This window comes from Schistocerca nitens, chromosome 4 (genome assembly GCF_023898315.1).
Source record: "Schistocerca nitens isolate TAMUIC-IGC-003100 chromosome 4, iqSchNite1.1, whole genome shotgun sequence".
In the NCBI taxonomy this organism is placed as follows: domain Eukaryota; kingdom Metazoa; phylum Arthropoda; class Insecta; order Orthoptera; family Acrididae; genus Schistocerca; species Schistocerca nitens.
Window position 1 is genome coordinate 250,941,953 of NC_064617.1, and position 27,824 is coordinate 250,969,776.

Below are 27,824 nucleotides of genomic sequence, written 5' to 3' on the forward strand. Positions count from 1 at the left end.
TTGAGGTAGGAAGTTGAACTTTTTACAGATTATTTATTGGAATATGGGCTACAACTTAACACAGGGATTTTACAAAATTTTAGTTCAGTTATTAAAGATGATTTTTTTTCAATTGTAATGAAAATTCACAACATTTTTTTGCAATTTTTTATTTATATATTCAAAAATATATAGTTTTTTTGGAAAAAGGCTGTGTTAAATTGTGCAGAAGGTACTGTGTAACATTTACTGAAAGTTTGAAACAAATATGTTTGGAAGATCCTTAGAAAACATGTAATTAGTATGAGAAAATAAAAGTTTTGGGAATCGAGCGACAAAGATTGGATTAACTTTTTAGTGCATTCCAGGTCCATAGGATGGATTATCTTCATCCTCTGCAAACTCCTCCTCCAGCTTCCTCTTGTTCCTCCTCCTGTTTACTCTTGCTTGTATTTCTAGACTCTTTACAGCCCTGTCTGCAGCCCGAAGGCGTTCCTTGTCTAAAGCAAGCATCGCTCATACCATGTTAGAACCTATCTTCATTCCCATATTTCTAAATACCTTGCACCTTACAATGTTGCCATCATTGAAAGTTGCAACAGCATCATACACAACAAAGTGAAGTGTTTCTATTCCAACAAATACAGTCTTGGGGATTCTCGACCATATAACACTATTTACACTTTCATTGGGGTTTTGAGTTTTTCCGTGAATACACTTTTTCAACAGTTCAGGTGCTGCTAAGTCTCTGAAAATAGGTTTTATACTTTATCTCACATCACTAAAATGTACCTGATGAACACGGACGTTAATAATAACACCATTTGACAGCAGTTTAACAGCGCCACAGTGGGTCACGCCCATGTAGAACACATTTCAAAAAAAATTTAAAAATAGTTGTAGTCTTCGGAATTGAATAAATTATATATCTATTAAAAGGTAATAGTCTGCAGATTCAGAAAACGCAAAAAAGTAAAAATTGAACTTTTCATGATTTTGAGCCTTTCCGGAGCCCATTAATAACTGTTTGTCCAGATGCAAATTACAAAATGTTTCAAGCAAATGTTCTTTAGCCGTCAGGTGGACTTCAATCAGCATGATTGCCTTCGTTGTAGCTTTGATTTTTACAAAGATATGAACAGCGGTATGACATTTTTAAATGACACCCTGTAATTTTTATTCGGTAATTCATTTCCTCTCCTAAGGACCTATTCAAAAATGTATCACAGTGTACCATTCACTGAAGCACAACGGTATTAATTACATAACACAACATTGACGTTCACGCTCCTAGCGCTTAGTGCAGGTACTCGGAGTAATGGAACGTTGACAAAGGAAAATGTAAACATAAGTAGAATGCACACCCGTCATTCCGTCAACCATCGTCAGTTGAAGAGTTGTGTGAGTAGAATACACACCAACGAGGAGAAGGTAGAAATGCTACTCTTCTATGGGGAATGTAAGTTAGCAGAACAGTAATTGCAGTACAGTTTTCTTATGTACAGGTACATTTAGTACAGTAGTTTAGTGCTTTTAAATACTGTTGTGTGGATTAGGCATACAGTAAAGGCTGTCCTTCCTACAAACTACATCGACATAACGTTTCTTTTATTGTTGTTGTTGAAGGTAGGCGAAATGCTACACAGGCAGCGGAACTGTACAGAGAGCGATATCCTGGCAAGAACCCACCTTCCAGACGGATGTTTTCTCATCTTGTTGCGACGTTTCAGGAACGCGAAGTTTGAACCCACGACAACGCAAGCATCGTAGCACTCGCACAGACGAAGCTGCCGAAGTTACTGTTCTCGCTTCCGTTGAAATGAATCCACATGTGAGTATACGATAGCTTGGACACTAGATTGGCATTCCTAAAACCAGTGTACATCGTATTCTTACACGTCACGGATTCCAAATTACCATGTACACCTACATCAAGAATTGCATAGGAATGATTTCCAGAATCGTGTACAGTTCCGTCGGTGGGCACATCAGCAAATCCTCGCCAACCCGAACTTCTTTTCCAATGTTATATTTACCGATGAATGTTCCTTCTAAAACAAAGGACAGGTAAATACAAGGACAATGGCTTGGACAGGTGACACATCAGCGTCAATGGAGAGTTAACGTCTGGTGTGGGATGCTTGGTCTCTAAGTAATCATAGTAGTCTAAACGGCACAGCGTATGCCAAAATCCTCAGACGAATTATTTCTCCTCTTCTGGATGAAGTGCCGCTAAGAACCAGAATGCTTATGTGGTATCAACACGATGGATGCCCAGCACATAATGCCTTCCGTGCACGTCGTGTTCGGAACCCAAGGTATCCTGCCAGATAGATTGGTTGAGGAGGAACAGTAGCTTGGCCTGCTAGGTCTCCTGATTTAAATCCTCTGGATTTTTTTTCTTTGGGGATGCATTAAAGACGTTGTCTTTCGCGATATTCCAACAACTCCAGAGGACATGCAAGAACATATCGTGCTTGCTTGTAATTCTCTTCAGCAGGCAACTCTGGAAGTAATAAATAATTCTTTCATTGAACGAGTGCACCAGTGTATCGGTGTCCACCTTTGACTGTTCTACTCCTGGGCAATGGTACAGGAGATTCAAAGTCAATTTTGTGTTATGTTTTTACTTGCTTTTCATTTGTTTTCTGACAACTCCAGCAAGTGGACGAGATTGTGATCCCAGGCTCAAAGTCAATGTTGTGTTATGTAGTTAATAACGTTGTGTTTCAGTGAATGGTACTCTGTGATACATTTTTGAATAGGTTTTTAGGAGAGTAAATGAATTACCGAATAAATATACAAGGTGCCATTTAAAAAAGTCATACCGCTGTTCAGATCTTCGTAAAAAACGAAGTTACAGCGAAGGCAATCATGCTGGTTGATGTCCCCCTGACGGCTAAAGAACATTTGCTTGAAACATTTTGTAATTTGCATCTGGACAAACAGTTATTTAGGGTGGTAAAGATAAATGGGTCATCCTGTATATGTATGTGTGAGAACTCCTCTTAAGCCCTTCAACTGATCTGACACACAAACTCCTTGCTCAGAGAAGACTATCATAGGGGGATTTATACCACTGTAGGTGTAATATTTACAGAGATAAAGGCATGCATGTTTTTTAAGACCTTGCCATATAGGCTGCTCTGCACGATTGGTGTTTTATATGGGAATAGTATCGACCTGCCTTATCGAACTGGTGTGCAGGGCTTCCTTCATGTCGGGAGCAAGAAGTGTTTCTAGCCCTGACATGTAGGCTGCCCAGCACAACAGGCATATTGTGTTGGAGCAATATCAACTTTCTTTATCAGCCTGCTTTACATAGGAGCCTACACATCATGGGAAAAAGAGTCTCTAAACCCTTGGCGTAGCGGCTGTGCTGCACAAACGACTTTTTTGGGAGCTGTACCAGCCTGCTCTATTGACCTCTTTTGCAGGAGCTACATTTGCAGAAGGGCATGCCTGAGGGATAGTTGAGATGGATAGAGGAGGTGGAGAGAGGAGAGGGTAACAGGATATGGATAGGGGGAGAAGGGTGCAGGAGGGGATGGGTAGGAAGAGGGGAGGGGGCAGGAGTAGTAGTAGTAGAGACACAGAGGAAGGGGGAGGACAATTCCCGCAACACATAGAAATTTCTTCAGTATGAAATAACTGACAGTTCAAATCAATAATAACTATGTAATGGGTACTACGCTGCTCTAGGGCGTACACAGTATTATTATTATTATAATTATTAGTGGCACTAGATCAGATAAAAAACATTGGCAGGGTTAAGTGTTTCAATTTCTGCCAGTTCAGAAGTAAAAAGTCCAGTAATGAGGTCATTTACAAACAAAAAGTATAGTGAACGTACTTTAACTCGGTTGATTTTAAATGGAGGTGCTCTGTGTGGGTGAAGTGAGTGTCGTTAGAAAGAGGAATGGTGTAGACGAGACAACTTTTTCTAATAAGCCTCTACTCTCACCGCGGATAGAGAGCTTATTTTTCTTGATTAGTAGTTGTAGCTGTCACTCGCGATGCACTGGGAAATGCTACATCGTTCTATAAAGAAAGAGTGTTACAAATAAGAAGTATCAGTTGTGCCATTGGCTCATTAGTTCTTGGTATAATATATGTCCAATTGAAAAGTAGACCCTAGCTATAGCGGCGTTGTATGTAATCCCTGTGGTGAATATGTTTACCAGGAGGTTTTTTCCCTTTTTCTTCTTTTTTTTTTTGAGTTATTGGATTTCGCTACATGCCCAAACAGTCACGTCAACAGTGTATAGGCGATATTGCAAAACGTTTTCAACTATTCAGAATATTCATCAGGGCCAAGTAGTATCCTGGTACGAAGTTATATAGCTTCAGGCTTGTCATGTGACGCAAGGCAGAAGAATTTCGCATGTGTTACGACAAAGATAAGGACAACACAACACACAGTCCCGAGGCGGTCGGGAAATGAACCAGGACCCCTTCGGTTAACCGAGTGAGGTGGCGCAGTGTTAGCACACTGCACTCGCATTCGGAAGGACGACGGTTCAAAACCGCGTTCGGCCATCCTTATTTAGGTTTTCCATGATTTCCCTAAATGGAGATGACATCACAGTTTGGCCCCTTTCCCAGAATCAACCAGCGAACCAGCCAACCCTTTGGTTAGCAATCTGCCACGCAGATCCCGCAGCTACCAAGGCGGATAACAGAGCTAACAGTTTCACAGCTATTTCATCATTTCTGGAGAGTTATTTCCGCCGTTCTTTGCGTGATAGATTCCTCTAGATCAATGCAAAGAGCGGTTACCCATTTTGTTCACGGAGAATGGGAGCATGCTTCGCAGATTCATTACAGAATAAAAGAGAAATACAGAGAGCAGTCACACGGTGCACAATATTCCGGTGGTTATGAGGTGTAAACACCAAAGAGACGCCAAGTCTTGACATTGCTGTTGCTCGATAGGGAAAGGATATGTGTATCACATAAATCACGGGAACCCTTGATATGGCAAAGGATGTGAAGACTGGGTGCTCAAGCATCTTTCAGAGAATCAGTAGACACCTTGAATCGGAGTTTGCATGACTGTTGAGATATGCTGAGAACGGATTTTCATTGCTCAGATTGTGGTACGAGGTATCACCACTTCGAATGTGCCTCCAAACGAATGGGTTCTGGACCCCCTCGTCCAAAAAATGTCCAATCAGTCCCGAAGGCCGAAAAGGTAATGTTCGGTTCCTTTATCGACGAACAGGGTCCTCTAATTATCAACTGACTACCACAGGGCGGAACCTTTAACGCTGACCGGTACTGCGACAGATCATCATAAAACAAGCCTAGGTGAAAGCTCTAGAATGGGATACTGCTTCTCCAGGACAGTGTTGGGTCACATGTGGCCAAGAAAGCCCTCGAGCTCCTTCATTTTCGATGGAAGGTCCTGGAACATCCTCCTTACAGCCTCAATATCTCCCCACGTGATTCGCATATCTTTGACTCTTAAAAAACGACTGAAAAATGGTTCACCTGCGATAAGGAGGAAATGCAGAATACCATGGTAAACTGAATCCGTCAGCAACCCAGGAGTTTCTATACTAAAGCCATCCACTCCCTATGTGCTGAGGTCGGTGAATCAGTGTCAATATGAGTTATACTAACGGAAAAACTAGTTAATGTAGAGTAATGATGTTTCGGGAATGCATTTGTGCAGGTAACATATGTAAGTGATTAACATTGTAAGATCGTGTTGTGGCGTAACAAGACAGCCACGCCACTAGGAAGTAGCCGAAAGGCACGCGTTAACTCACGCTGGCTAGTAGATAGGTGTGAAACAGGATACGTAATGAATGCTATAAAGAAAAGTACGAAGCTGCTGGAATACTTAACTTTAATCCATCCTTGTGGTACATCGCTCTTGACGATACAAGTGAGACTCTTTACATACAAGCTATGTAATGCTAATGGCGCCTTGCTAGGTCGTAGCCATTGACTTAGCTGAAGGCTATTCTAACTATCGGCTCTGCAAATGAGCGAGGCTTCGTCAGTGTGCATCGCTAGCTACGTCGTCCGTACAACTGGGGCGAGTGCTAGTCCGTCTCTCGAGACCTGCCGTGTGGTGGCGCTCGGTCTGCGATCACTGACAGTGGCGACACGCGGGTCCGACATGTACTAATGGACCGCGGCCGATTTAAAGCTACCACCTAGCAAGTGTGGTGTCTGGCGGTGACACCACAGATCGCAGGTTAATCTAAGCTCGAGATAAGGCATTGCAAATGTGGAATTCTGGTACATTAATAACCGGTACAACCAACATAACGTTCAATGCAAGCATGCAAACGTACATGCATTGTGTTGTACAGGTGCCGGATGTCACTTCGTGGGATAGAGTTTCGTGCCTGTTGCCCTTGGTCGGTCAGTACAGGGGCGGTTAATGCTGTTTGTGGATGACGCTGGAGTTGTCGTCCGATGTTGTCCCTTATGTGCTCGATTGGACACAGTTCTGCTGATCGAGCAGGCCAAGACAACATGTTGATATTCTGTAGTGTGTTATGTTACAACAGCGGCATGTGACCGAGCGTTATCCTGTTGGAAAACACTCCCTGATATCTTGTTCGGTATGGCACCTCAACAGATCGAATCACCATATCGATGTGCAAATTTGCAGTCAGTTTGTGTGGGATAACCAAGAGAGTGCTCCTGCTGTCATAGGAAATTGCACTCTAGACCATAACTCCAGGTGTAGGTCCAGTGCGTCTAGCATGCAGACAGGTTAGTTGCAGACCGTCAACTGGCGTCATTCTAACCTAGACACAGTCATCATTGGACATAGTCAAAACCAGCTTTCATCACGCGACTCTGGCCTCCAATGAACTCCCGGTTCAACAAACGGTGGTAATTTGGAGTCAGAGGAATGCACCGGCAGGGCGTCTGGATCGAAGCTGTCATTGAAGTAACCGATTTCTAACAGTTCGTTGTGTCACTGTGGTGCCAACTGCTGCCCAAATTGCTGCTACAGGTGCAATAGGCCTTCAATGCACCAGAGCCGTACGCTGAAGACAACAGTCTTCCCTCTCGGCAGTGCCACGACGCCGTCCCAGAACTCTGTCTTCTTGCGGTCATACGTTCTCGTGAGCACCGCTGCCAGAAATGATGTACAGTTGCTACATTCCTGCCAAGTCTATCTGCAATATCGATGAGAGACCATCGAGGATATTATAGCCGCATTACACAACCTCGTTCAAACTCAGTGGGGTGCTGAGAACGGTGTCTTTGTCACCTTAAAGGCATTCTTGACTGACATCGACTTACCACGTCCAATCTCCAAAGTACCTAACGCTCGCGATCGTTAAAGTATGTATTTAAGGCAAACATGGTTTGCTTCCGCATAGTGGCACAACTAGCGCCACTCTTATGCGACTGGTGGGAAATCTGAATAGATATCAAATTTCAGACGAAGAAACACGCCTAACAATTTCCGTTTACGTCGCACAACTCCTTCTTGGTGTTGCGATATTTTTTCTTCAATGTATGATCTGTAATCATAATATTATCTGTAATCATATTATTATTATTATTAAAATTTCCTTACATACAATTTTCGTTTCCTTTTCATTGGGGCACACCTTCTAAAACGCTTAAAACACTAAACATCATTGTTTCGTCACTTTGAAAATAAAATTGTTCAAACAAAATTCTTTTTCTTTCTAATGTTTAGTTAATCAAATGGTTCAAATGGCTCTGAGCACTATGGGACTTAACTTCTGAGGTCATCAGTCCCCTAGAACATAGAACTACTTAAACCTAACTAACCTAAGGACATCACACACATCCATGCCCCGTAGTGGTCGCACGGTTCCAGACTGTAGCGCCTAGAACCGCTCGGCCATTCCGGCCGGCTTTAGTTAATCGATAACGTTGATGAGTGTGTGTGTGTGTGTGTTTTGCAGGGGGAAGAGGTTGAAACGTCCCCTTTAAATAATAGTACATGACTGTGCTTTAACTGACACACAATATTTTTAGCGCAACGCAATCTGACTTTCAATAATCCCTACAAAAGAATGGCCCTGACTAACATTAAACTATACCTTTCACAAATCACCTACCTCACAAAAATCTTGGTTACTCAAGCTACTGCAATACAGCGAGCGCCACTACTGCGAGCTAAATAAAAGATTCAAAGTACTGAAGGCACTAACTACTGATAGGCATAGTTAGCAAATGAAAGATTTTGATAGAGAACAACCAATGTATTTACCTTAATATCATCATATATAGAGCAGTTCATGACAAATTACAAAACTCCGCCATCTCTCTCCCCACATCCACCACTGCTGGCGGCTCACCTCCAACTGCGCAACGCTACGCGCTGTTCCCAGCCAGCTGCCTAACACTACAATGGCGAGTATTACAACAATGCAAAGCAGCCACAGACTGCACACAGCACAGCCAGTGATTTTCATACAGAGTGGCGTTACCAAAAAAAAAAAAACCTTAACAGCCTACTTACAAGGTAGCTAATGTCTGATTGCACCCTTGGATTATGGTCTCAGACTGGTTGGGAACCTCTGGTGTAAGTGGTGGCTGTGCGAGCCAAGTGCAATATTGCCGCATTTAACTGTATTAGCGATAGAAGTCTGTTCCGTAATAGCCTTTTTTTGATGATGCTTGGACGAATGACACTTTGACTACGGCGTGTGTTTAGAGTTGCTGGCTGAGGGAAAGGTTTCTTTTCTTAGGCAGATGATAATATTGCGAGGGGTAGGACAACCCGTATGCCTCTCCCAGTTAATTCAAAAATGGCTCTGAGCACTATGGGACTTAATTTCTGAGGTCATCAGTCCCCTAGAACTTAGAACTACTTAAACCTAACTAACCTAAGGACATCACAAACATCCATGCCCGAGACAGGATTCGAACCTGCGACCGTAGCGGTCACGCGGTTCCAGTCTGTAGCGCCTAGAACCTCTCGGCCACTCCCGCCGGCTCCCACTTAATTCTTAAACATTCTGTCTTTTCTTTCAGAAACTGTTTGCGTCCCATCAGTGCCTGCACCCTTGGCTGGGGCCTATCTCGCCAGCCCTCGAATTGCACAAGGTACCGATCGTGATAATTTCAAGATAAAAGAATGTTGCAGATAGCGTAAAACTGAATAAGCTAGCCTGAAGAAGAAAAGAAAAAGCGGTTTGAAGAAATTTGTTAAATAACACTGACGATGCTGTTGTGAGATTCTTAGGAGGCCGTTACTGCCTTGCAATGTAGACAACGAAGCCGCTGGCGGCGATTAGTGCACGGATGTCGTTCGGCGGCAGTAAATGCGCGTGATGGGCTTTCTGTATTCAGGGCTACGAGAGTAGGCTGCGCTCGACACGGAAGAGAAGCAATGAGAGTGGATGGGACGGCGTAATTAAAAGCCGGCGGTGCCCTGCCCTCGCGCCTAATGAGGGCGCTTTGTGTGTAATTTGAATGTGACATATGCTGGCCAGCTTTGTCGCTGGCCGGAACAATGGGGCCTTGTGCCGGCGCCATCTTGATGCCGCTGCGCTGTACAGTCGCGTCGCGTCTCGTCTACTCATTCGTCCTCTTTGATCTCAGCGCAGACAATTTTGAGTGCTCGGGAATGTGGTGTTGCACCCTATCGACAAAAAACTCACAATTACAATAATATAGGCCTATTGCAAATGTTGGGGAACTCTCTCTCGGACTATCACCGCTACTATCAACTGTGATCTAGAAAATATTGTAAGAATTTTGGAATCAGAACGTCAAAATGAGAGACTAAGCCATTTCTTTTTAGAGAAACAATTGGAAAGAATGAAAGTCATCCGACCGGCATTTGCAGATTACTTTGCAATACTCTCGGAAAGCCCAGAGGGAGCGACCATACAGATCGACCTCCTAGAAAGGATCGCCAGCAGAAAGGGGCTGACGATCTCGACGGAAAAGATTAAATTCATGACGAATGAGAAATATGAGCTGGGCGGGGTGGCCGAGCGGTTCTAGGTGCTGCAGTCTGGAACCGCGCGACCGCTACGGTCGCAGGTTCGAATCCTGCTTTGGGCGTGGATGTGTGTGATGTCCTTAGGTTAGTTAGGTTTAAGCAGTTCTAAGTTCTAGGCGACTGATGACCTCAGAAGTTAAATCCCATAGTGCTCAGATCCATTTGAACCATTTTTGACAAATATGAACCGAAATTCCTTGAATAAGAAGTAGACCAAACTACTAGGATAAAGAAATTCGAGTAACTCGGTGAGACCATACAAGAAAATCGGCTAGAAAAAGCAGCGATAGTCGGGCTAAGAAATGGAGACTGCATGTAGGCTCAATAAAAACTTTTAGAACAAAAAGTGCATCTCTGGTTTGCCAAAACCAAGACAATGTAATACTGTGGTCAAAACGAAATTCGTGCACGCCGGTGAATATCTCTCGATGGTCTATAAGCTAAAGGAGTTGACGTCATGGAAAGGAGAGTCCGACGAAAAATCAAGGGTACGATTCAGAGAACCACTGGAAACTTCGGAACAGCGAAATAGTTAGCCAGAACGTGGAGAAATCTCGGAGCTAGGAGGAAAAGAAGGCAGATATTTCTTGAACACCTATCCAAACAAATATCTGGTTACCACTGAATGAAAAGGCGGCCACGACGGGGATTAAAGAAGTTCAGAAAGCCTTTTAGAGGTCGAACTCCCCAGAAGACTTCATGTTAGAAGAACAGAGCACGTTTCAAAACAGATACAAACTTTGGAACGGTGTCAAGTTATAAGACGAACTGCAAACACAGGAAGGACATGGGCAGAAGAACAAAAGCAACAATGTAGCGACTATGTAAGGGAGTAATGGAAACAGAAAAATGGCTCAAATGGCTCTGAGCACTATGGGACTTAACTTCTGAGGTCATCAGCCTTAGAACTTAGAACTACTTAAACATAACTAACCTGAGGAAATCACACACATCCATGCCCGAGGCAGGATTCGAACCTGCGGCCGTAGCGGTCGCGCGGTTCCACACTGTAGCGCCTAGTACCGCTCGGCCACCCCGGCCGGCTGGAAACAGAAGAAACTTCGGAAAGACTCCAGAATGAAGTCATAGCGTAACTCTTAAGCGGTCAATTCACCAATAAAAAACGTGTTGCAAATACACCCCTCGTGTAGCTGCCTGATAAATTTTTTTTGCTCGAGGCAGCTTTTCTCCTGATCAACCACATCTCGCTGCAGTTACCATCGTAACGCCATACATATGTCGAACAGATGCTCCAGAGAAATATTGTGGGACTTACACAAAGCACTAAGTAAAGCCCCAGTGGACTTCTCGCATCGCTGCAAAGAAGAGTGTTACTGTGATGACGGTATTTACGACTCCAGAGAGTACCGCACCACAATCGATAAGTAGCGCAGCAACTGTTTTGGGTTGGCGGTGCGACCTGTACGGAGATCCGCCAGGGACCGCAGCTGCCAAGCCATCCGTCGTCTCAGAGACTTAGCTCCGTACGCATTGTAGGTCGTTCTGCACTCTACGTAAGCATCACTCACGTGTCAGGGGCACAGTGATAGGACTTAAATATTTTAGAGGACTTGTAATAATTACAAACGTGTAATTGTGCTGGACATTTCACGAGAAGAAGCATCATTTAAGTTGAGTATTTTTTCGTATTCAATAATTATCATTTTATTACTAATTGTTGGGAATCGTTCTGATTGAAGTAACCTACGTTGTCCTGCATTCCCGACAGTTACTACCCCTGTGGACTTCTCACAACACTGCAAAGATAAGTGATACCTGTATTAAATATACTACTGTGTCCAGGAATTGGCAAAAAGCCTCGGTTGCACCAGCACACAAGAAGGGTAACAGAAGTGAGCCACAAAACAATTGTCCTGTCTCACTGACATCTGTCTGTTGTAGAATTCTGAGCTCAAAAGGTATGATGTATCTCGAACAAAATGATCTCCCGCATGTCAAGCATCACGGATTCTGAAAACATCGTTCGATTGAAACCAAGCTATCACTTTTCTCACATGACAGCCTGTAAGCCTTGGTTCAAGGTAACCAGGCGGATGCAGTAGTTCTTGACTTCTGAAAAACTTTTCGCTCGGTGCCAAATCGACAACTATCAACAAAAGTATGATTATATGAGGTATCAAACGAAATTTTTGAGTGGATCGAGGGTTTCTTGGTGGAGATGATGCAGCAAGATGTTATGGATGAAGAGTCATCGACAGAAGTAGAAGTACCTCCAGGCTTACTTACGGAATTGTACTGGAACCATTTTTTTGTTCAAGTTAATACACACTGAAGCGCCAAAGAAACTGGTATAAGCGTGCGTAGTCAAATACAGGGATATGTAAACAGGCAGAATACGGCGCTGTGATCGGCAACTCCTATATTTGACAACAAGTGTCTGGCGTATTTGTTAGATCGGTTACTGCTGCTACAATGGCAGGTTATCAAGATTTAAGTGAGTTTGAACGTGCTGTTACAACCGACGCACGTGCGATGGGACACAGCATCTCCGAGGTAGCGATGAAGTGGGGATATACCATTTCACTAGTGTACAGTGAATATCAGGAATCCGGTAAAACATGAAATCTCCGACATCGCTGTTGCTGGAAAAATACACTCCTGGAAATTGAAATAAGAACACCGTGAATTCATTGTCCCAGGAAGGGGAAACTTTATTGACACATTCCTGGGGTCAGATACATCACATGATCACACTGACAGAACCACAGGCACATAGACACAGGCAACAGAGCATGCACAATGTCGGCACTAGTACAGTGTATATCCACCTTTCGCAGCAATGCAGGCTGCTATTCTCCCATGGAGACGATCGTAGAGATGCTGGATGTAGTCCTGTGGAACGGCTTGCCATGCCATTTCCACCTGGCGCCTCAGTTGGACCAGCGTTCGTGCTGGACGTGCAGACCGCGTGAGACGACGCTTCATCCAGTCCCAAACATGCTCAATGGGGGACAGATCCGGAGATCTTGCTGGCCAGGGTAATTGACTTACACCTTCTAGAGCACGTTGGATGGCACGGGATACATGCGGACGTGCATTGTCCTGTTGGAACAGCAAGTTCCCTTGCCGGTCTAGGAATGGTAGAACGATGGGTTCGATGACGGTTTGGATGTACCGTGCACTATTCAGTGTCCCCTCGACGATCACCAGTGGTGTACGGCCAGTGTAGGAGATCGCTCCCCACACCATGATGCCGGGTGTTGGCCCTGTGTGCCTCGGTCGTATGCAGTCCTGATTGTGGCGCTCACCTGCACGGCGCCAAACACGCATACGACCATCATTGGCACCAAGGCAGAAGCGACTCTCATCGCTGAAGACGACACGTCTCCATTCGTCCCTCCATTCACGCCTGTCGCGACACCACTGGAGGCGGGCTGCACGATGTTGGGGCGTGAGCGGAAGACGGCCTAACGGTGTGCGGGACCGTAGCCCAGCTTCATGGAGACGGTTGCGAATGGTGCTCGCCGATACCCCAGGAGCAACAGTGTCCCTAATTTGCTGGGAAGTGGCGGTGCGGTCCCCTACGGCACTGCGTAGGATCCTACGGTCTTGGCGTGCATCCGTGCGTCGCTGCGGTCCGGTCCCAGGTCGACGGGCACGTGCACCTTCCGCCGACCACTGGCGACAACATCGATGTACTGTGGAGACCTCACGCCCCACGTGTTGAGCAATTCGGCGGTATGTCCACCCGGCCTCCCGCATGCCCACTATACGCCCTCGCTCAAAGTCCGTCAACTGCACATACGGTTCACGTCCACGCTGTCGCGGCATGCTACCAGTGTTAAAGACTGCGATGGAGCTCCGTATGCCACGGCAAACTGGCTGACACTGACGGCGGCGGTGCACAAATGCTGCGCAGCTAGCGCCATTCGACGGCCAACACCGTGGGTCCTGGTGTGTCCGCTGTGCCGTGCGTGTGATCATTGCTTGTACAGCCCTCTCGCAGTGTCCGGAGCAAGTATGGTGGGTCTGACACACCGGTGTCAATGTGTTCTTTTTTCCATTTCCAGGAGTGTATTTTGCAAGAACGGGACGAACGACGACCGAAGAGAATCGTTCAACGTGACAGAAGTGCAACTCTTCCGCCATCAACAAGTTTCAGCGTGAGAACCATTCAACGCAACATCATCGGCAGGGGGTTTCGGAGCAGAAGGCCCACTCGTGTACCCTTGATGACTGCACGACACAAAGTTTTACGCCTCTCCTGGGCCCATCAACACCGACATTGGAATGTTAAGGACTGGAAACATGTTGCCTGATCGGACAAGTCTCGTTTCAAATTGTATCGAGCGGATGGACATGTACGGGTATGGAGATAGCCTCATGAATCTACGGACCGTGCATGTCAGCAGGGGACTGTTCAATCTGTTGGAGGCTCTGTAATACTGTGGGGCGTGTGCAATTGGAGTGATATGTGACCGCTGATGCGTCTAGATACAACTCTGACAGGTGGCACGTACGTAAGCATCGTGTCTGATCACCTGCATCTATTCATGTCCACTGTGCAGTCCGACGGACTTGGGCAATTCCAGCAGGACAATGCGACACCCCACACGTCCAGAATTGCTACAGAGTGGCTCCAGAACCACATTTATGATTTTAAACACATCCGCTGGCCACCAAACTGCCCAGACATGAACATTATTGAGCATATCTGGGATGCCTTGCTGTTCAGAAGACAACTCCATCCCCTCATACTCTTACGGATTTATGGACAGCCCTACAGGATTTATGGTGTCAGTTCCCTGCAGCACTACTTCAGACATTAGTCGAGTCTACGCCACGTCCAAACGACAAACGTAGACTAAAATACCAACAGTGAAATACAAATAAAAAATGACATCGATAAATAAACCCATAGCAACCAGAACCGCTGTTTAATTATACAATATATTAAAATAGGAAGTTGGTCGGTAAATAAGTCAATTGCTACAGTCAGCATTTGAAAACAACTTTTCACTGACTTCAATCAATTTCTCAACCATTGATTGACCCAGCGCAAAATTGGACATGGAAGGAGGAGGATATGTAAGGTGGAAGATTAAATGAATTTCGCACCTTACATGAGAGTTTTTATACATCGTAATGAGAAGGTGAATATGTCACCTGACTTACGTCGGCAGATTTGCCTATAAAAATGTACAGTATGCAATGCAGAGGGATGACACTCAATCGATGGTATTAACACACCGAACCTATATACTGCATGTCAATGAAACAAGCAGCTGGAGAGAATGGTGCATTTGGAAGCAAGTGCGAGGGGTGTGCCACAGGCAGAGTGCAACGTAAAGCTTTTTAAAGGCGTCCTGCAGCGAGAGTCAATGAACAGGTGACTCAGCCAGGAGCGCAAGTAGCGGGCCACCGGAGTGGTATGGAAAGAAGCTATAGAAAACTGCAATGCGGAATTTCCAAATGGATTCGAACAAACCACTGACACAGTTGATCACGTGAACAGTGCGTGGTATGCTCATGATGTATGCTTGTAACTTTTAGTAGTCTGCAGCGGGCACAAAATGTTCCATGGGGGGGGGGGGGGGAAACGAACGAGGAAGGAGTAAAGTGCCGAGATTTCGATGCAGTTTAATGGTAGGGCCTTGGGGATTGAGAGAGAGAGTTTCCACAAAATAAGAGGAATGCTCCTATTGGTCAGAAAAAGCCGTGATGTGGAGCATGAAAGGACCAAGGAGGTGGACAGTTTTGCTACGAGAAAGACAAGACCGAGAATTTTGGGGGCTCTCCTCTGAACTGGCGTCAGGCGCAGAATGTGCCGCATAATGCTCTGTCCGACACAGGGGAGGAATTTGTGTGAACATTACGTTCACTGCAGCTGACATTCAGCTAGGTATTAACTGTAGCGTCGTTGAGCTCCAACAGTGGAGAAACGAACCAGCCACTTAGTTAACTGTTCTTGTGAGAACTGAGAGGGCACTGTAATATGTACGCTGTTCCAACCATGCACGTGCGTATCACCATATTTCAAGACTAGGGATGAGTGCATGTTTACCCGCCAACAAGAAACATAAGAGGGTTTCTGCTGATAAAGTCAGCAAAGGTTTTGACTAGCTCTTATAGGAATTTCAGGGGACTAGAACAGCCATGCAGACGACAGCTCATCGCTGCTAAGGTAAATACCGCGAGCCGAGGCATAAACTTGTTGGTTTACCAGTTTGCGTCCACTGTGAATTCGGGCACTCTTGAGTAATCTTTTGCTCAGCTTGTCACAAAAACTAACCATCCTCCGTAGACTTGATTGTCGTCCTAAACAGTACAGAGTTTAGAACTGAAATCGAATGATTTGTCGCAATACTGGCCAACTTCATGACGTAGTACTAAGATCAATTTTGTATAGAAACTTCTGGTTAATATTTGATATTGTTGTGTTTGGAGTTATTTGGATTACTCAGGACGAGATAACTGTCCTAACACTGATACGGCACGAACTGTGTAAATTCGTGTATTTCTTTGATAAAAATTCAGCATTAAAACCAATTCGTATACAGCTTAAACTCCATTGTTCTCTGTCATAGATTAAGGGTCCTCTACCTACCCCAGTCATTTATTCTATAGATGCTAAAGCACTCAAAGAGTGTTTCTGCTGACATCTCACAAAAGAGAAAAGGAGTGAAGTTTCAGACATGGTATCGAAATTTCTGTTCCTGAATATTACATTCTAATTCCACTCCTGTGATAAAAATAATAGTTAATAGAAGGTTGCACGGCGCCACGCCCCTTTGTTGTTCCGTATTTCTTCATATTATTTATTGCCATGATATTTTCTTCCAGTTTTATTCAGTCACAATGTTGGCTGTTGGGATTATTTCGGCTTTTAGCAGATCCAGGACTTCTACAAAAGTGTATTCATGAAAAAACTCAAAATCCTATCGAAAACTACAACCCCCTGGTAGGAGAACCATGCCCCAAGACAACAATTTTTTCAGCAGCTGCTGATGACATTGCAGCATATAATGCTTGTTTAGTTGTTAAAAGTGCTAATCTTGTCAGATTACGGACTCTACAGAGGCTAGGATTTGATCCAGGAGCTTTCATACTGTCGATATTAAAGAAAATCGATAACAGGAGAATTGATGCAGCTGACATTATTGTTACTTAGTCTGAAAATCAGGTTAACCTAAGAGGACAAGCAAAGAAAAGACAGCGTAGGGATGAAGAAGAGAGCGCATATGATTTGCACCAGTTCACGCAGATCAATTAAGGCCTAATACAAACATTGTCAAATCTTTGATTCAGGCTTCGCGCAACTTACATTTTGTCAACTATATGTACCTTTTCCTCACAAACCAATGACATAGTACTTCAATTTGTCATGCAATTAGTCAAAACTATAATGAAACGTTCTGTCGGCAGCTGAGGGTTTCAGCTAGTCATAATTTTCATTTACTATGATAATAAGGCTTTTATGTAATAGAAAAGACCTAAGATTTGATATACAGGGTGATTCAAAAAGAATACCACAACTTTAGGAATTTAAAACTCTGCAACGACAAAAGGCAGAGCTAAGCACTATCTGTCGGCGAATTAAGGGAGCTATAAAGTTTCATTTAGTTGTACATTTGTTCGCTTGAGGCGCTGTTGACTAGGCGTCAGCGTCAGTTGATGCTAAGATGGCGACCGCTCAACAGAAAGCTTTCTGTGTTATTGAGTACGGCAGAAGTGAATCGACGACAGTTGTTCAGCGTGCATTTCGAACGAAGTATGGTGTTAAACCTCCTGATAGGTGGTGTATTAAACGTTGGTATAAACAGTTTACAGAGAATGGGTGTTTGTGCAAAGGGAAAAGTTCTGGACGGCCGAGAACCAGTGATGAAAATGTAGCACGCATCCAGCAAGCATTTGTTCGCAGCCCAGGAAAATCGACTCGCAGAGCTAGCAGAGAGCTGCAAATTCCACAATCAACTGTATGGAGAGTCCTACGAAAAAGGATAGTTATGAAACCGTATCGTCTGAAATTGGTTCAAGCACTGTCTGCGATGGATCGGCCGCCAGGCAGCCCGTGACAGAGCACTTCATCACTGGCCTCCAAGAAGCCCTGATCTTACCCCCTGCGATTTTTTCTTATGGGGGTATGTTAAGGATATGGTGTTTCGGCCACCTCTCCCAGCCACCATTGATGATTTGAAACGAGAAATAACAGCAGCTATCCAAACTGTTACGCCTGATATGCTACAGAGAGTGTGGAACGAGTTGGAGTATCGGGTTGATATTGCTCGTGTGTCTGGAGGGGGCCATATTGAACATCTCTGAACTTGTTTTTGAGTGAAAAAAACCTTTTTAAATACTCTTTGTAATGATGTATATCAGAAGGTTATATTATGTTTTTTTCATTAAATACACATTTTAAAAGTTGTGGTATTCTTTTGAATCACCCTGCATTTTCTTCACAGAAATTTGGAGAGCCGTAAAAATCTAGCAGACATAAGTCGAAGAGACTACCGTCACCCTCAGCTCTCTAGAAGCTTGAGGATGATGGACAGCTGCCACTTTACTGTAGTACCTGCACCCTCACACAAACGATGCGATAAGGAAATTGATTCGTGGTTGATTACAAAAGGTTCTCTGCCCACGTACCTCCAAAAGATTATTACGACCCTCAGGTGTCCACTAGATTGTAACTGATGCACCGCTGCAGCTTTACTGTATTACCAGCTCTCTCACACTGACGATGCGTCGCAGAAATTGCTTTGCTACTGCATACTACAGTAGCCATGCTGACGTATCTTCAAAAGACTAATACTGCCCTCAGGTCTCTAGTGGCTTGTAAGTGATGCTCTGCTGCCACTTTACTGTAGTCACCGCGCCCTCTCAATGACAATGCGACACCTAAAATTGGTTCGCGATTGCATACGATAGGCTCCCTACCGACGTATATCCAAGAGACTTATACCTCCCTCAAGTCTCTGGTAGCTTACAACGGACGCACCGTTGCCACTTTACTGTAGTCCCCAAACCTGAGACTGACAATGCGACACCAAGATGGCTTTGCTTTTGCATACTACAGGCTCCCTGCAGACGTATCTCCAAGAGACAAATAATGCCCTCAGGTCTCTAGTAGCTTGTAACTGATGCACCTACACCACTTTCCTGTAGTCCCCGCACCCGCTCACTGACGATGCAACACAGAAATTGCTTCGCGATTGCATACTACAGGCCCCCTGCTAACGTATCTTTAAGAGGATAATATCGCCCTGAGGTCTCTAGTAGCTTGTAACTCCTACACCGCTACCAATTTACTGTGGTGTCCACACCCTCACAAGTCGATGAGACACAGAAACTGCTCAGCTGCCGACGTACCTCCAAAAGACTCATACCGTCATGAGGTCTCTAGTATCTTGCAATAGGTGCACCTCTGCCATTTTATTGAAGTCCCCGCACCCTCACACTGACGATGTGACACAGAAATGGCTTCACGATTGCATACTACAGCGCCCCTGTTGACGTATCTCCAAGAGACTAATTCCGCCCTCAGGTGTCGAGTAGTTTGTAACTGATGCATCGCTGGTACTTTACTGTAGCTCCCAGACCCTCACACTGACGATGCGACACTGAAATTGCTTCGCTACTGCATAGTACAGCCTACCATTTGATGTATCTTCAAGAGACTAATGGTTCTAATGGCTCTGAGTACTATGGGACTCAACTGCTGAGGTCATAAGTCCCCTAGAACTTAGAACTACATAAACCTAACTAACCTAAGGACAACACACACATCCATGCCCGAGGCAGGATTCGAACCTGCGACCGTAGCGGTCGCGCGGTTCCAGACTGTAGCACCAGAACCGCTCGGCCATTCAAGAGACTACAACCACTGTCAGGTCTCTAGTAGATTGTAACTAACAAACTGTACTATAGTCCCAGAGCCCTTACACTGACGATGCGGAAAGGAAAATACTCCTCAATTGCATACTGCAGGATCCCTGTAGATGTATCTCCAAGAGACTATTACGACCCTCAGGTCTCTAGTAGTATGTCACTGATGCACTGCTACCACATTACTGTAGATCCCGCACCCTCACAATAATGATGCGACACAGAAATTGCACCGCTATTGCACACTACATGCACCTGCCAATGTATATCCAAAAGACTATTACCACCCTCTGGTCTCTAGTAGTTTGTTACCGATGCACTAGTGGCACCTTACTGTAGTTCCTGAACCTTCACACTGACGATTCGACACAGAATTTGCATTGCGATAGCATACTACACGCTACCGTCTGATGTATCATCAAGAGACTACTACCAAGAGGCCACTATCACCCTCAAGTCTCTAGCAGCTTGTAACCGAAGAACCGCTGCCACTTTATTGCAGACTACGGACCCTCACACTGACAATGTGACACAGAAATTGCTTCGTGACTGTATACTACAGGCTCCCTGCCAACGTATCTCCAAGACACTACTACCTCCCTCACGTCTCTAGTAGCTTGTAACTGATGCATTGCTGCCGTTTTACTGTATTACCAGCACCCTCTCACTGACGATGCGACGCAGAAATTGCTTCGCTACTGCGTACTACAGTAGCCATGCTGACTTATCTCCAAAAGACTAAAACCGCCCACCACACCCTCACACAGAGAATGTGACACAAAAATGCTTCCCGATCGCATACGATCGGCACACTACTGACGTATATCCAAGAGACTAATATCACCCTCAAGTCTCTAGTAGCTTGTAAGTGATGCTCTCCTGCCACTGTACTGTAGTCCCCTAAACCTCACACTGACAAAGCGACACCAAAATGGCTTTGCTCTTGCATACTACAGGCTCCCTGCAGACGTATCTTAAAGAAACTAATAACGCCCTCAGGATTCTAATAGCTTGTAACTGATGCACCGCTGCCGCTTTACTGTAGTCCCCGCACGTTCACAGTGACGATGTGCTACAGAAATTGCTTCACGACTGCATACTACAGGGTCCCTGCCGGCGTATCTCATAGAGCCTAATACTGCCCTCAGGTCTTGAGCAGCTTGTTACTGTTGCACTGCTTCTCTCTTTACTGTTCAAAAATGGTTCAAATGGCTCTGAGCACTATGGGACTTAACTGCTGAGATCATCAGTCCCCTAGAACTTAGAACTACTTAAACCTAACTAACCTAAGGACATCACACACATCCATGCCCGAGGCAGTATTCGAACCTGCGACCGTAGCGGTCGCCCGGTTCCAGACTGTAGCGCCTAGAACCGCTCGGTCACTTCGGCCGGCTTCACTTTACTGTATCCCGCACACTCTCACACTGACGATGCAACACAGAAATTGGTTTGCGATTGCATACTACACGTTCCCTGCCCATGTATCTCCAAAAGACTATTACGACCCTCAGGTCTCTAGTAGCTTGTAAGTGATGCACCGTTGCAATTTTACTGCAGTCCTAGTACCCTCACACTGCTATTGCGACACAGAAATTTCTTTGCTACTGCATAATACAAGCTCCCTGCACGTCCAAGAGACTAATACCGCCCTCAGGTCTCTAGTAGCTTGTAACTGAACCACTGCTGCCAATTTACTGTAGTCCCTGCATCCTCACACTGATGATGCGCACAGAAATTGCCTGGCTGCTGCATACAACAGGCTCACTGCCTAGGTACCTCCAAGAGACTCATACTGTCATCAGGTCTCTAGTGCCTTGTAACTGATCCGAATGGTCCGAATGGCTCTGAGCACTATGGGACTTAAAATCTATGGTCATCAGTCCCCTAGAACTTTGAACTACTTAAACCTAACTAACCTAAGGACAGCACACAACACCCAGTCATCACGAGGCAGAGAAAATCCCTGACCCCGCCGGGAATCGAACCCGGGAACCCGGGCGTGGGAAGCTAGAACGCTACCGCACGACCCTTTGTAACTGATGCTCCACTGCAATTTTACTGTAGTCCCTGTGTACTCACACTGACGATGCGATGTAGAATTTGCTTCACGATTCTCTACTACAGGGTTCCTGCTGACATATCTCCAAGAGACTAATACCACCCTCAGGTCTCTAGTAGCTTGCAACTGAAGCACCGCTGCCACTTTTCTTTAGTCTCCGCACCCTCACACTGACGATGTGCCGTAGATGTTCGGGCTCACGTGCTGTTTGTCTCCGTCGAATTGTCATTTCTCAAACTGGTCTAGGGGTTGGACCGCACGTGTCGCATTACACGCTCTAAATTAGACACTTATGACCCTTTGGTGAAATTGTCTAGCTGAAGGCAAGTTTGCGAAATTGTATGAAGTTAATATGACATAATATAGGAGTAATAGTAATATCACGATCTAAATTAACGACCCATAAATGATGTAGTCCACACAGTTGCGATTTTCTTACAAGGGAACCTCCCCATCGCACCCCCCTCAGATTTAGTTATAAGTTGGCACAGTGGATAGGCCTTGAAAAACTGAACACAGATCAATTGAGAAAACAGGAAGAAGTTATGTGGAACTATGAAAAAATAAGTAAAATATACAAACTGAGTAGTTCATGGAAGATAGGCAACATCAAGGACACTGGAACCGCAGGAGCACCGTGGTCCCGTGGAAACGTGAGCAGCTGCGGAACGAAAGGTCCTTGGTTCAAATCTTCCATGGAGTGAAAACTTTAGTTTTTTATTTTCAGTTTATGTGACAAACTCTTATGTTTTCATCACTTTTTTGGGAGTGATTATCACATCCACAAGAAAACCTAAATCGGGCAAGGTAGAAGAATCTTTTTATCCATTCGCCAAGTGTACAAGTTAGGTGGGTCGACAACATATTCCTGTCATGTGACGCACATGCCGTCACCAGTGTCCTATAGAATATATCAGATGTGTTTTCCTGTGGAGGAATCGGTTGACCTATGACCTTGCCATCAAATGTTTTCGGTTCCGATTGGAGAGGCACGTCCTTTCGTCTACTAATCGCACGGTTTTGCGATGCGGTCGCAAAACACAGACACAGACACTAAACTTATTACAGTGAACAGAGACGTCAATGAACGAACGGACAGATAATAACTATGCAAAAATAAAGAAAGTAAAATTTTCACTCGTGGGAAGACTTGAACCAAGGACCTCTCCTTCTGCAGCTGCTCACGCTACCACGGGACCACGGCGCTCCTGCGCTCACGTTCTCCTTGATGCTGCCTATGTGGCCCATGGACTACTCAGTTTGTATATTTTGTTTATTTTTTCATAGTTCCACACAACTTCTTCGTGTTTTCTCAATCGATCTGTGTTCAGTTTATCAAGGCCTATCCACTGTGCCAAGTTATAACTAAATCTGAGGGGGGTGCGATGGGGAGGTTCCCTTGTTAGAATAATGTTTATTCGCAAAGCAAACTAATTGCGAAAGTTTTCGTATTTAGAGCTACTGTTACACTCGAGCGCATATCCATTTGACACAGTACGATCATTCACAATCTCATCGCGAATTACAAGTTGGATACTCCACCTCGTTAACTATACGAAAAGTTAACAGTTTACACCAGGCGAGTCGCTGCTCGCCGCACTGAGACTAAGTCCCGCGATACCACACATCGCGAAATTTTCCAAGTCGTTTCACTTCCTAGCTGGCTAAAGACCGGCTATTCACTTTCGTGTCTCAATCCGAACTGTACCCCTTGGTGTCTCCAGCCGCAAAACCGCCCTCTGCCCGTCTCCGACCGCGTTTCCATCGCACCGAACATCGTCGCTCAACTGACTAGCGCAGTTCCCTTTCCTGATGCCGTCCATCTGATTGGCTACAGCTTATTCTACATTACTTTACATTTTGACATATTTAAATAATCAAAACTTGACCACTTTCACGTTCTAAATAACGTAACAGTAATATTCATTACATAATAAACGTTAAATTCTTTTACATTAAACCAATACGATTTCCTTCTTAACTTTCGAATGCCACGACCAATAGCCTTGCATCAATGTGCTTTCTGATAAGTACGTAAATAACAAAAGTAAGTAGTATGCACTTAACTTTGCAACAGATATTCTATTACCTAATAAATCAATAAGGTGTCATGCTGTCATCGTTTAATGTGTTTTGTGTAGAGGAAATGATTATCTGACGCTTAACAGTAAATACTGATAATTTAAATTTACTATATTTTTAAACAAATACAGTTACAGAGTTGATATTTCGAACGTTTGTCATTTTGATGATGAGATTGTGTATGAAATGTCGACCGTTAAGATCGACCAAAGCGCTCAGATTTTAGCATTCAGGTCTTTGTTACAAAACTTGTTAATTTCACCTTAACAGTAAATCCTAAACTATTACAGATATGATCAATATTCAAATTTTATTAGGATCACCACGAAAATTTATGGAGGATGGCAGATTAAAATTACTGTGGCTTGATTCCCTGGATTACTACAGAATTAAATAGTTATCATAAATGTTTCCCTTTACGGCCAATCTTAGGTCCGTCATATTTAACAATGAAACGTCTCCTTGGTCACAAAAGGCTTCTACTGGGTTTCCATACGACGTAGGTCTGTCTCAGTCGCACACTACAGCACTTAGGCCTCAACAGACAATAGACGCCTGTGTATTTCCTCATCTCGTTGTGAATCTACGCCCTTTGTGGCATGCGGTCCTCGACCACACAGCTCGTTTCGCAATTCCTAAAGACTGACTCTTTCGGCCATATACTTAAATGAGAGCGAAATGCTCGTTAACCCACAACCCTCACAATGCCGATGCGAGACAGAAATTGCTTCATGATTGCATACTACAGTCACTCTGCCGACGTATCCCCAACAGACTAATTCCGCCCTCAGGTCTCTAGTACCTTCTAACTGATGCACGGCTGCCACTTTACTGTAGCCAACGCACGATCACACTGACCATGCGACACAAATTGCTTCGCAGTTGCATACTACAGACTCACTGCCGACGTATACCAAAGGACTCATACCGCCCTCACGCCTCTAGTAGCTAGTAACTGATGCACCGCAGTCAGTTTACTGTAGTCCCCGCAACCTCACACTGACGATGCGACACAAAAATTGTTTCGCGATTGTGTACTACTAGTTCCCCGTTAAAACTATCTGGAAGAGTCTAATACGGCCATCAGGTGGCTGGTTACAGATGCACTGCTGTCACTTTGCTGCAGTCCCTCGTCCTTTCACTGACGTTGCAACACCGAAATTGTTTTGCGATTGCATACTACAAGCTACCTTACGACGTATCCGGAAAAAAATAATACCGCCCTCAGAACTCTATTAGCTTGTAACTGATGCACCGTTGCCACTTTACGGTAGTCCCCAACCCTCACATTGACGATATGACACAGAAATTGTTTCGCTGTTTCATACTACAGGCTCCCTGACGACGTATCTCCAAGAGACTAATACTGCCCTCCGGACTCCCTGCCGACGCATCTCTAACAATAACATGAAACAAGGCTCTGGGAGTAGACGTCATTCTGTAAGAACTACTGACAGCCCTGGGAGAACCAGACATGACAAAAGTCTTCCATCTGGTGTGCTAGATGTGTGAGACAGGCGAAATAACGTAAGACTATAAGAAGAATGTAATAATTCCGATTCCAAAGAAATCAAGTGGTGATAGGTGTGCATATTACCGAACTATCAGTCGGGATTGCCAATTATAGAAGAATGGGTGAACTGGTGGAAACCGCCATGGGCGACGATCTCTTTGGATTCCGGAGAAATGTTGGAACACACGGGGCAATACTGGCCATACGACTTATCTTAGAAGATAGGTTTATAGTATTTGTAGTTTCAGACAAACCTTTTGACAGTGTTGAATGGAATACTGTCTTTGATATACTGAAGGTAGCAGGTGAAAAACAGGGAGCCAAAGGCTATTTACAGCATGTACAGAAACCAGACGGCAGTTATAAAAGTCCAAGGACACGAAAGGGAAGCAGTGGTGGAGAAGGGAGTGAGACAGCGTTGTAGCCTGTCGGCGATGTTACTCAATCTGTACAATGATCAAGCAGTACGGAAACCAAAGAAAAATTTATAGTTGGAATTAATGTTCAGGTAAAAGAAATAAAAAGATTGAGGTTTGCCGATGACACTGTAATTCTGTCAGAGACAGCTAATGAATTGAAGAACAGTTGATCAGAATGGACAGCGTCTGGAAAGGAGGATATAAGATGTACATCAACAAAAGCAAAACAAGAATTATGGAATGTAGTCGAATTAAATTAGCTGATGCTGAGGGGATTAGATTAGGAAATGAGACATTGAAGTAGTAGATAAGTTTTATTACTTGGACAGCAAAACAATTGTTGATGGCCGAAGTAGAGAGGGTATAAAATGTAGACTGGCAACGCCAAAAAAAAGCGCTTCTGAAGAAGAGAAACTTGTTGCCATGAAATATACACTGGCGGAAAAAAATTATTTTCTCTCCAATTTTATTCAGTACCTTCTCAATAGTTACAGGCTCTACCTATCTAAACTCCAGCATTCTAAACTGTTTATCGCCCATGTTTCATTTCCATACATGGACACACAAACACATGCAGAAAGGACTTTGAAATCTACACTGACGGAAAAATGTCGTAACACCGAAAGGAACTGTGTGACATAAACGAAAGTTGGTAGACGTGTTTCTACATCCGAATGATGATGTCTATTCAAGTCTGACACTGGTCGCATCTGAGTGCGATGGGATGGAGTTCAAGTCTGTTACACGTGGTCGGTCAATACAGGGACGGTTAATGCTGTTTGTGGATGACGCTTGTCGTCCTATGATGTCCCATACATGCTCTATCACAAACAGATCAGGTGATCGAGCAGGCCAAGGCAAGTACTCTGTGGTATAACTCCAGGTGTAGGTCCAGTGCGTATAGCATGTATGCAGTTTTTGTTGCAGGCCCTAAGCTGGCCTCCTTCTAACGAACACACAGCAGTCATTGGCAGCGAGGCAGAACCATCTTTCACCAAGAAACACAACAGACCTCCAACCTGCCCTCCAGTGAGCTCTCGCTTGGCACCATTGATGTCCCAAATGCCAGTGGTTTCGAGTCGGTGTAATGCACGCTACAGAACGTCTGGCTCGGTAACGTCCTTGAAGTAACAGACTTGTAAAAGTTCTTTATGTCACTATGGTGCCAACCGCTACCCAAATTGCCGCTGCAGATGCAGTACGATGTGACAGAGCCAAACGTCGAACACGATAGTCTTCCCTCTTAGTAGTGCGACGTAGCCGTCCGGTTCCTGGTACTCTTACGACTGTACATTCTCGTGACCATCGCTGCCAGAGCAATCCTGTACACTGACTACATTCCTGCCAAGTCTTTCTGCAGTATAGCAAAATGGCTCAAATGGCTCTGAGCACTATGGGACTTAACATCTATGGTCATCAGTCCCCTAGAACTTAGAACTACTTAAACCTAACAAACCTTAGGACATCACACAACACCCAGTCATCACGAGGCAGAGAAAATCCCTGACACCGCCGGGAATCGAACCCGGGAACCCGGGCGCGGGAAGCGAGAACGGTACCGCACGACCACGAGCTGCGGACTCGGACAACAACAAAGTTATATTATGTGGCAGGAGTCATTAGACCACAGTTAAGAAAGTCATTTCTTGAAATAATGGATAAACTAGGCACTCATCTTTTCGTGTTTCTCACGCTGGTCTCGTTGTGAACTCATGGCTCAATCGTCGAAAATCTAGGTAGTGATGATTCCAAGCTCGGATGCAAAGAGGTCTAGGTGTTATTCTGCGATATTCAAAAGTTTTATAGATGTGTTTCATAAACCATTCTTGAAGATTAAACTTTTGCAAGTTAGCACAGTGGTGATGTAAAAAAGTAATCAGCACTACGAATTTAAGTTACACTTCATTTTTTATTACTTTTGTTGAAATATCACGTAACTCACAAAACATCACTTCACAA